This window comes from Rhinichthys klamathensis, unplaced genomic scaffold (assembly GCF_029890125.1).
Source record: "Rhinichthys klamathensis goyatoka isolate OS25496 unplaced genomic scaffold, OSU_Roscu_1.1 h1tg000044l_1, whole genome shotgun sequence".
Classification (NCBI taxonomy): domain Eukaryota; kingdom Metazoa; phylum Chordata; class Actinopteri; order Cypriniformes; family Leuciscidae; genus Rhinichthys; species Rhinichthys klamathensis.
Window position 1 is genome coordinate 817685 of NW_026606591.1, and position 12324 is coordinate 830008.

The window sequence follows — 12324 nt, forward strand, 5'->3', positions numbered from 1 at the left end:
GCCGCTTCTTCGATTACCTGCTTTGCAACTCCCCCGTCGCGCCCAGCGCCCTTCTCTGGCCGGGCGGAGGACTGCAACGGATTTTTACTCCAGTGTTCGCTAGCTCTGGAACAGCAAGTTCAGCTCTATCCCAATGAGAGATCGAAAGTGGCATTTATCATTCAGCAACTCTCTGGAGCAGCTCTGAGGTGGGCAGAGGCGTTATGGATGCAGGAATCCACAGTGGTTGCGTCAGTTCAAGAGTTTGTCAAACATTTTAAGGAAGTTTTCGGACGACCCGCGGATGATTCCTCATTTGGAGAACAGCTCCTACAATTACGTCAAGGAAAGAAGTCATTGACTGAGTATTCTGTGGAATTTCGCACACTTGCATCAAATAGTGGATGGAATGAGAGAGCTCTGATTTCTGTTTTCCGTCGAGGTTTAAACCCAGCTTTGCGCCTCCAACTGGCGATCTATGATGACAGCTTAGGAATTGAGAAATTCATTCAGCAAGCCAAGCGAGTCCATCAACGATCTTTGAGTTGTTACGCTGATCAGTCTCATCACCATCCTGTGTCTTTTCAGAATCCCAAGAATCTCAATCCAGAAAATCAAGTTGAAGAGATGCAAGTCGACACTTCAAAAATTTCTCAGGCTGAACGTGTTCGTCGAAGAGAGATTAAGTTATGTATGTACTGTGGTACCAAGGGTCACTTCAGACTTAACTGCCCAATTCGACCGGGGAAAATGATGGTAAGCTCAGTCTTTAATCAACCCATTGTCTCAGCACCACTCACGATTCCTGTGATATTAAAGATTCAAGAAAAACACATCTCTGTAACAGCTATCATCGACTCAGGGTCCGCGGGAAACTTCATTTCTGGAGAACTCTGTAAGAGGCTCAGTCTGCGAGAGATCAACACTCCCAAGTCTTACGCCATCTACGCTGTAACAGGTGAGTTAATTAACAAGACGAACGTTACTACCCAGATTGGTCCTATTCAATTTTGTGTGGAAGAGACGCACCAAGAGTGGTTTGAACCATTTGTGTTGATAAACAGCCAAACAGATCTCATCCTTGGTCGGCCATGGCTCGTCCATCACCAACCCACCATTGATTGGACGTCTGGGAAAATCCTGCAATGGGGATGTCAATGTCCAGAGATCAACGATCCAGTATCCCGTTCATCCAGTAACCCAAGGACCCAAGTGCTCAAAGTTAACTCCACGTCCATAGAGAGTCCCACAGAAAACTTGTCAACTAATATCCCAGCCTGTTATTCTAAGTTCTCTGACGTCTTCAATCCTGTCACTGCTTCCAAGTTACCCCCTCATCGACCATGGGATTGTGCTATAGACCTGATCCCTGATGCACGTCTCCCCAAGGGTCGGATTTACTCCTTGTCCATTCCAGAGCAAGAATCCATGAAGAAATATATCCACGAAGCTTTAGATCAGGGTTACATCCGACCTTCCACATCTCCTGCCGCCGCAAGTTTCTTCTTCGTGGCCAAGAAAGACGGTGGTTTAAGACCATGCATTGATTACAGAGCCTTGAATCAAGTCACTGTGAAGTTTAGCTACCCTTTGCCTCTCATACCCGCTGCTCTCGAACAACTCAGTGAGGCAAAGATGTTCACCAAGCTTGACTTACGGAGTGCGTACAATCTAATCCGTATCAAAAGAGGAGATGAGTGGAAGACTGCTTTCATAACCCCTGCTGGCCACTACGAATATCTTGTCATGCCATATGGTTTGGTCAACGCTCCTTCCGTTTTCCAAAGTTTCATGGATGAGATCCTCAGAGACTTTCTAGGGAAGTTTGTTCTGGTCTATATCGATGACATCTTGATCTATTCCAAGAATCCAATCGAACACCAGAGACATGTGTCTCTAGTCCTACAACGTCCCAGAGAATTCACTCTGTTCCTGAAAGCTGAGAAGTGTACCTTTCATCAAAGCACCATCGACTTCCTGGGATACATACTCAGCGATCGAGGAGTGGAGATGGACCAACAAAAGACCGAGACTGTCCTGTCCTGGCCAACTCCCAAGTCCGTGAAGGAGCTTCAGAGATTCCTCGGGTTCGCCAACTTCTATAGGAGATTTATCAACCAGTACAGTCTTCTCACTTCTCCATTGACCTCCTTGCTAAAAGGAAAACCTAAGATCCTGCAGTGGAACCCCGAGGCTGAGAAAGCTTTTCATGCTCTGAAATCTGCCTTCACCAGTGCCCCTTTGCTTCACCATCCAGACCCTGAAAAACCATTCATGGTGGAAGTCGATGCCTCCACCACCGGGGTTGGAGGAATCCTGTCCCAATGTTCCGAGTTCTCCTCAAAGCCACTCCCTTGTGCATTCTTCTCCAAAAAGTTTTCTCCAGCAGAGGCAAACTACGATATTGGAAATCGAGAACTTCTCGCAGTAAAACTTGCCTTGGAAGAATGGCGACATTGGCTAGAGGGAGCCAAACACCCATTTCTAGTCCTAACCGATCATAAGAATCTCCAATACCTGAGAGATGCCAAGCGGTTAAATCCACGTCAGGCCCGATGGGCGTTATTCTTTACACGCTTTCATTTCAAGATTGCCTATCGTCCAGGATCCAAGAATACCCGTGCAGACGCTCTTTCCCGTATCCATGCCCCTGAGAGCCCTGTTGATCACCCTGAGACCATTCTACCCGAGAGGTTATTCGTAAATCCTATCCAGTGGGAAATAAACGAACAGCTTCAAGAATTGGCTCATCAGCAACCCAGAGTTCCCGGATGTCCTCCCGGGAAGATTCATGTCCCTGAAGAATTTCGCAACGCCTTGATTTCTTCAGCTCATTCTTCAGTGGCCACTGGACACCCAGGTATAACCAAGACCTTAGCCACACTTCAGGAGAAGTATTGGTGGGCTCACATGCGCCAAGATATCACTCAGTTCATTCAAGGTTGCATCCCATGTGCCATCTCCAAGGTCCCAAGAAATCTGCCAGTGGGGAAACTGGTCCCCTTGCCTATTCCAAATAGACCTTGGTCCCACATCGGAGTGGACTTTGTTACTGACCTTCCGATTTCTGACGGAAATACTTGCATCCTAGTAGCTATCGATCGTTTCGCGAAAGCATGCAAGTTCATTCCATTAAAGGGACTTCCAACCGCCTTTGATACTGCTGAGCTTCTCATGGAACATGTCTTTCGAAATTTCGGTCTACCAGAGGACATTGTCTCCGATCGAGGGCCACAGTTCATTTCCCGAGTCTGGCGATCATTTTTCACTCTCATGAATGTGACAGTGAGTCTGTCTTCCGGGTATCATCATCAAAACAATGGACAAACCGAGAGAAAGATCCAGGATCTAGGTCGGTTCTTGCGCACATTCTGCCACTCCAACCAGAACATCTGGAGTAGGTACCTCATCTGGGCAGAATATGCACAGAATTCTCTCCGACAAGCATCCACTCAATTGATTCCATTCCAATGTATCCTTGGTTACCAACCTCCGTTATTCCCATGGTCCGGTGAACCTTCAGAAGTGCCCGTGGTTAAAAAATGGTTTGAGGAGAGCGAACAGGTCTGGAACCAAACTCATCAGCACATCCGACAAGCTGTGAATAGACAACAGCAGTTCGCTGACACCCGCCGAAGATCCACGCCAGAATACCAACCTGAGCAACTAGTCTGGCTTTCCACTCGAGATATCAAACTGCGCCAGTCATGTAAGAAATTAAATCCCAAGTACATCGGACCCTTTCCAATTGTCAAGCAAGTCAACCCAGTCACTTACCAGCTCCGGTTGCCCCCAGAATACCGTATCCATCCCACGTTTCACGTCTCACTTCTGAAACCCCATCATCCACAGATTCCCCAGTCAGTCAACGAGGTCGAACCCGAAGAAAACCCCCCGATACCACCCGTTGAACCCGAGCCCATCTACCTCATCAAGGAGATCTTGGACTCTCGACGTCGGGGAGGTCAGTTAGAATACCTCATTGATTGGGAGGGATATGGGCCAGAAGAGAGAAGTTGGGTACCTCGTAATGATGTTCTTGATCCCAGTCTGCTCCTAGAATTCCATGCTCAGCATCCCGAGAAACCTGCACCACGACCCAGAGGCAGACCCCCACGACGACGAGGTCCAAGGTCCGCTGGCGCGGACTCTGGAGGGGGGGGGGGGGGGGGTACTGTCAGGAGCCAATCAGATCCCTCACATGTCACCACGCAAAGATCACTGTCCCCAGATTACTGATCACCTGCACCTGTTTCCACTCAGCACTCACTTCCCAGCCAGCACAAAAGCACCCGATTCACTCCCAGTCATTGTCAAGCCTCCAACAGGAACGACCCTTACCAGTCACCACTTGTCTCACTCTGAGCCATCCTTCAGCAACGGACGTAAAGTATACTTACCAGAAAGAAACTAACCTTGTTGTCCTTGTTCTGATGTTCCCAGGATCCGCTCCATGACTCATGTTCTCCGTTTCCTGGAATCCGCCACGAGTCCCGTTTCCCACTGGATGAGCTGCAAGAGAAAGTGAAAGTATCACTGAACTGGTGAGCTCATTGTCAAGTGCACTTCAAAGGATCTACTCACCTGGAATCCTTCCTGAATCACGCCTATCCACGAACGATCTGAAAAGAGAGAAAAACTCAAGTTATTGATCTGTGTTACCCGCCACGTTATTCCTTAAGAAGAGGATTCACTCACCTGGATGCATTCCTGCCACATATATCCTCTTCGAGATCACCGTTGAAACTCCCGAAACCCTGCATACTTACCTTTGAGTTAAATAAAGATACATTTATGTTTATCACTTACCTCTGTCTCCGAGCCTGAATCCTGACACATACAATGAAATATTATTATGCAATAATATTAAATGTTATATTATTATTAACTGTAAATTGAAATCACTCTTATTACTGGAGTGAACACTTTCTGGGTTGGCTTGTTTTTGAAAGCCAGTAAATGATGACAGAATTTTCATGTTTGGAGGAACAATTCCTTTAATGCTGTGAAATTAAACAGTTAATTAAACAATAAGAAGTAAACAGACAGAACACAATGCATCTTATTAATTACAGCGATACATGAAGAATCATAAGCTTCTCATCCAGCACACAGTAATGACACGCGCATGAGACATTTATAAGACCCAAATCAATTTACTCAATTCAAATCAATGCATTTGTTATTGGTTATGAAAATTCCAGGAAGACATTTGCTGTTAAATGCATTTTATTTTTTGGATGAACCGAAATATTTGATTTCAATAATGAGTGTCTGTAGGATCCAGACTACTTAGATAAACTTTCACACACACCACAAGCTCAACGCCGATTACGACGCTAGGCTAGATCTTAACTTCACTAATGAAATCTGACCTTTCCATACTTTTAATTATCCTAATGAGGCCTTTGCTGATGGGGTAGGTGCTGTTCTTATCGAAGCGACCTTTCCCTATGTGATGTGTCACGTAAATCATGTCAAACCGTTTGCCATTCCAGACTGAAACGACAATACGATCTGCGTTGCTTTCACGCACATCGGGGTCGTAGTTTTTAGTGACTTGATGAGGCATGTTGCCCGGATAGTGCAGGTTACCCACTTCATAGTACGGTAGGTCAGAATAGGGAAGAATGCCTTCCTCGTTTTTGAATGGATGGAAACCAAAGTCTTTATGTTCTGGGTCGCATCCTTGTGCAATCATATTGCCGCCGCCGTCATCAATTTCAACACATTTATTAGCAAACCACCACAGCAGACTGAGACCATGTCTGGGATACGGCTGACCAAACTCGGTGTCTCTCAGATGGGACAGTTCATTCAGTGTTCTCAGTCGCGCCATTCTGTGTCTAGAAAACGGTAAGAAGAAAACGTAACAAATAGGACTGAATACAGTGAATACAGTTACTGAATAGTTTATCTCGAATATATATTACTATATGCCTATTATTTGTGTATAGGCTACAAATATGACAGCATATGTAGCCTATTTAATTTATTAAATGTAGGCTATTCATATTTTTATAAATGTTTATATTATCTATATATTATGTATTACTACTATAATATAATTATACATATTTTTTTAATTTAGAGGGACCATAATATAGTAGGCCTAGGCTACTAAAATAAATCAGCTATCATTCATTTCCTTAATTCTCCTATTCACTACAAACTTTAGTTAAAACTTTTGTCCTTGAAGAACCCTGAAATTAGATTAAATATTTCTGTAATTTGCTTTCAGCTTGGTACATATTTAAAATGTGTTCTGTGAGTATCTTCAAGAATTTATATCTTCAGATAATCTTCATACAGATGAAAATGTAAAACAAAGTTAAACTGCAACCAAACACAGATCCTCCAACAGTCTGACAGTGAGCTCAACTCTTCATCTAGATCTAGTGAATTGTACTGATATTATAAATAAATAGAACAAAATAAAAGGAGACAAAAACCAAATGTAACTATTTAGGCCTATTTTATATTATTTTACTTTTCAATCTAGTCTGTTTTATCGGACCAACCAGTTAGGTTTCATTTCTCAGTCTGCGCTACAGTCCATCTGGACTACGGACTACAAGTCGGAGTGGAAATCGACGCAATAAAAGCGCTGTTTGGCGTTGTTTAATAACGCATATTTAAGCCACGACATCTGGCGTAAAGTTTAAAATGATCCTAATAAGTAATTAAAGTTGGTCTTATTAAGAAAAAGCAATACAAATCTGACTAACAGAACAAGAATAGGCCTACTGTACCTTGTTCACGCGCTGTGAGAAGATCTGCATCTGTGCAGCGCACGCGCTCCTTTTATTCTTCTTCATGTGTGTTTAGTGGGCGGTGAAAAACACGCGTACAGAAACTATAACTGGACTTGGATGATTATCAAGGGAGAAACTAAACTAAACTGTGTAATGTCAACCTAGATTTGAATAAGAAAATAACAGGGTAGCCTAGTCTTTTAAATTACCATCTAAAATTAAATTAATATAGGCTACATATTTTTTACAGAAATTAAAACGGGTTGGCCTACTATTTCTTTGATTCAGTCTTTAGTTGTGGAAATTTATTTATTTATTTTTAATTTTTGAAACAAAAGCAGACTGACAGTAGCCTGGGTGTGTCTACTGATGAGAGATGAGAAAAGCACTTAAGGGATTAGTATTACCTGGTGACCTCTAGTCATTTGTAATAATTGCGGAGGTTGTCTGTGATCTTAATCCCGTGCGAATGGGGCTTTATTTGTATATTCATAAAGGCATAGTGTCATGCAGTTGAACTAATATTAAATGTTAAAAAGTGTTTACAATCGCCATAGATAGGCCTATATGTCGCACTGTTTTTCTTGGTTATTTAGGTTGATTTTTTAAAGTCCGTTTCTGTATCAGACACTTATAAATGCGGAAATGCAAAATGAAAATATATTATTGTTACAGAAATTAAAAGGTTAGTTGTTGCTGTTGTTTTTTGATTCAGCTTAGTTATGAATAACTATTTACTTTCTCTAACTGCAGAAGAACAGTAGCCTGACTACGTCAGACTTCCTACTTCCGCTAATTTCATTTCGCTCCTGTACTCAGTCTGAGCAGGGGTGGTAAGTAATGAAGTAAAAATACTTCGTTACTTTACTTAAGTATTTTTTTCGGGGATCTGTACTTTACTTGAGTATGTTTTATTTGCATCTACTTTCACTTTTACTCCACTACAATTGTAAGGAGAAAGTTTACTTTTTACTCCAATACATTTCCCCATGCCCGCTCCAAGTATTTATTACACTGGCTTTCCAAACCATTGGAAAACGTGTTTTTCTTTTTTTAAAAAGAACGTGCAAGCTCTTTGCCAGTATACGCTCACATAGCAGTCAGTTCACCATTGACCGCAGAAACCGGTGAAGGTGCAGCTCTCGCTGCCAGCAATGATCCCAAGATTTCCGACAGGGATCACCCATGGCCATATATCAATGATATGTTCAAATTCACTGAAGTCGAGGGAGATTAATATCGGCTGAAATGTCTTCTTTGCCTGCCACGGGTGAATTAAATTTCAGCATTCAAAACTTCACCCTCAAATCTGAGAAAACATATTGAGGTGAGTTGACATTAAAGTCCCCATGAATTCAAAATTGACCATACTTACTTTGTTTGCCTAAATTGAGTTTTGTGGTGAACAATTCATCCATGCAAGTCAATCCACACAAAAAAATTTTTTGGCTTCGTAATCTTTAATCAAAATCAGAAATTTCCCCTCCCCTCTGCGTTGGAGGACCTTGCCTGATGACGTAGGTTTAACGGTTTGGGCGTCGTCTTAACATCCATAATCACGCCCCTCCAACTGACAGTAGACAGGCTGAATGAAAACACCTACTTTTCTAGATCCAATCAGGTGCTAGTTGGGGAAAAAGCCACGCCCACCATTTTGCCTCATTTAGTATTCCGTTTCTCTCGGAAATACGTCACAACACTGGAGAAAAGTCGTTTGCAACTTCCGGTTCACGGGGACTTTAAAGCAACACTAATTTTTTACCTTAAAATAATGTTTCCAAAATCGTTTCAGCGGTTCATCAAGTCGTAACAGGGTGAAAGGCACTTCTGCCTTAGCTTTGTGGTCCTATATCTGCTAGAACCACACTATATAAGTTTGCCAGATCGGGTCGCGTTTCTGTAGTTCGAATGAGACATAAGAAAACTACAAATTTGACTTGCTTTACGGCAAGCGTTACAATTGGACATCATTCACTCTAAAGCCGGTGCTGGATAAACAGTGGATAAACAGCGAGCATGCGTGCGACAGTAGGCTGTGGTAGGCTAAATTATTTACGACAGCGGTAACGGACAATGCCGCTTCTAACCTGTAGGGGGACCGCAGAGGAAAAGTTATTTAGTGTTGCTTTAATGTTACTATTGTTAGCCAGGTGATTTCATATTGAAACATGCCTTGTAAACAGCTAGCTAACATTCTTAATTGCAGTATCTAATCTTATCATTTGTTCAAAAAAACATTGCATATCACTTCCAAAACAATTGATCTGCTTAATTATTGATATTTACAGTTAATTTGAATATTTACTTTTTACTTTCGGTACTTGAGTATGTTTTAAATCAGATACTTTTGTACTTTTACTCAAGTGATGTTTGAATGGAGGACTTTCTACTTTTACTGGAGTAATTTTTTATTTAGGTATATATACTTTTACTCGAGTATAACCTTTGAGTACTTTTACCACCCCTGAGTCTGAGATAGCAGCCTATCTTTCTGTTTTCCACCGGCCTGAAAACAGCCTGGCCAATCAACGAACAGAGGGCGGGCTGAAAGCCGTGACGTAGTCGGTAAGCGCCGTGTTTAAGATTAGGTCAGGGAAATCGAAAACGACCGCTGATATGGAGACGCGGATGCAATTCGCTCTGTTGTGGAGAATATTCCCGGCATTAGCAAACTGAAGCCCGAACACGAAGAGTGTGTATTAAACATTTTGAATGGAGGTGATGTTGTGGCCCTACTCCCTTTGGGAAAAGTTTAATTTATCAACTATTACCGATCGTCAGCGAGAAACTGGGGAGCCTTTTGACAGGTCAGTGTCTCTTTTCTTTTCCAGGTCTTAAATACCGTAAAACTTCAAATAATAGCCCGGGCTTTTATTTGCCCAAATCGTCGAACTGCACCGGCTTGTACTTGAGATAGGCGTCTAACTTATATGAGACAGGCCTTTATAGTTGAGATGTTGTTCATTGAGATGTTGTTCCTAGAGTCTATAATCTCTAAAAATCTCCAAATGCTCCACGTGAAACCGCGGTCTTCCGACCTCTTACTATCTTGTCGATTGATTTTTATGAATATGCGCGAGGGAGAGAGAGCAAGACAGCGCTCGTGTTGTTTGTAGACGTGGGAGTGCGCGCGCGCGGCCGGGGCTCTCTCTCTCTCTCTCTCTCTCTCTCTCTCTCTCTCTCTCTCTCTCTCTCTCTCTCTCTCTCTCTCTCTCTCTCTCTCTCTCTCTCTCTCTCTCTCTCTCTCTCTCTCTCTCTCTCTCTCTCTCTCTCTCTCTCTCTCTCTCTCTCTCTCTCTCTCTCTCTCTCTCTCTCTCTCTCTCTCTCTCTCTCTCTCTCTCTCTCTGCTCGTTTGTGCCCTGTCAAGCGCAGCAGTCATTCTATTACATCACTCACAGATCAAAAAAGTCGTTTACAGCCATGTTCACTCGGGTATTTCGCTCGCATCATCAAGTGTTTACAGTGGAAGTTCGATCATAGATTTGAGTTCGATGCATGATGTCTGTGGTTCGATGCGGCTGTGTCGGCGCATAACATAGGTCATAAACAAACTTATCTGATTGGCTTACGGGTAACCAATGATTTTAAACTTCAGTACGCGCCCCCTAGCGAGAGAGAAAACACTTCTCTATTATGCTATCCCAGACTCTGTGTACGAAGCAAAGTGAAGTAGCAGAGTCTGGTATTACCAGGCTAGAAGAACAGGGGAATAACTGGGAAAATGAAACGTACCGGTAAGCATGCAATATGCGATACTAAACACATGGATATGCCAAAAGACTCCATATATGGGAATTCGTTCAGTGGTACGGTCTAAATCCTGACTGAAAATCCTCGCAGATATCATTTCTTTCTAAAAAGGAACATAATTGTGAGGATACTGCCTTTTCTAGTATCTTTGACAGAAAATGTAGATTCGAGATCGGCCTGTAATTGACCAAATCTGTACGATCAAGTTGCGTTTAACAAGTGGTTTAATCATAGCAGCTTAAAGGTTTTTGGTACGTATCCTAGTGACAAAGATTAATTAATGATATTGAGAAGAGGATCAATGACCTCTGGAAGCATCTCTGTCAATAGCTCAGTCGGTATAGGGTCTAACATAGCCTACATGTTGTCGATTTAGATGATTCCTATAGCAATGAATGAATCGAATTTTTCCTTGGGGAGACTACAATGCACTCCCTGATGCGATGCTGTAGTAAACGGTTGCATAAGCAGTGGTGGACAGTAACGAAGTAAATGTAATTCGTTACTGTAGCCTACTTAAGTAGTTTTTTTGCGTATCTGTACTTTACTCAAGTATTTACATTTTGGGAGACTTTTACTTTAACTCCACTACATGTCAAAGTCAAATATCTTACTTTTTACTCAACTACATTTTCAAAATCAGTCGTTCCTTTTTATTTATGAGTGGATAAAAACGTAACTAGTCAAACGAGCCACCAATCACAGTACAGCGCGCGCGCGCTTTGTTTTGAAATTGCCTTGGCGGTCTCTACTAAGCGCGAATCTGGGGTGCGTTTCCCGAAAGCATCGTTAGCCAACTATGGTCGCAAGTTCCGTCGTTACCAATAGAGTTCAATGGGATTTGCGACCAACTTGCGACCATAGTTGGGAAACGATGCTTTCGGGAAACGCACCCCAGAGCCATTAAATATGAGAGTTGCGAACATAGATGGTTGTGACCGTGATCTCGCCGCCGCGCGGTCACGTTATTCGTGTAGCTCTTAATAGTTCCAAACAAATCGCACTGACAATGATTTTAAGCGGGACAGAGAGCAGCAGCTATTATTGCAGCAATTATTGGTAAGTATTGACGCATAATGTACATTGCTTACGTTGCCACTAAAATGACTTGCATATAATAGCTTTTTTTTCTTTCTGGTTGAGTAGCAGAAACACTGCATTAATAAGTTTTTGTGTTTAATTTTGGAGGGAAATTGGCTGCTCCCATAACATAGAATATATATATATATATGTAGCCTATGTGTGTGTGTGTGTGTGTGTGTGCGCGCGCGCGCGCGCGCGTGTGAATATGTGTATGTGTGTGTATATATGTGTGTGTATATATATATATAATGGCGTTGTGCAGGTTTATGTGAATGTATCATAACATTAAGATGTTAATAATTATGACCATAGGCGCTGGAGAAAAATATATACAGTAAATACTGTAAATGTTTTATACCTTATGGGAACAGTCCCCTTCCCTCCAAAATTAAACACACAAAAAATTAATTTTTATCAATTTTTATCAGCTTTATCATTTGTTCATTTGTATTAAATCTGTTTTTTATTTGTTGAACATCAATTCAATTTTTAACCTTAGATGGGTTTGGAAGTTTTTTGTATTTCCTAATTCGGGGAACAGACACAGTCTCTATGTGATGATATCTTGGTGAAAGAGGATGGGATTTATCTGACCTTGGTGACGTGAGACAGCTAGCAGACGGACGGTTTAGCCAGTCTGTTTGCTTCCTGAGCCCCAGATTGTCATGTTTCAGCTCTAAAACTATGTGCCATATTACTAGAGAGAAGAGCAGCACCATCCCAGGAGGGATGAATACCATCTCTTTTCAACAGGTCA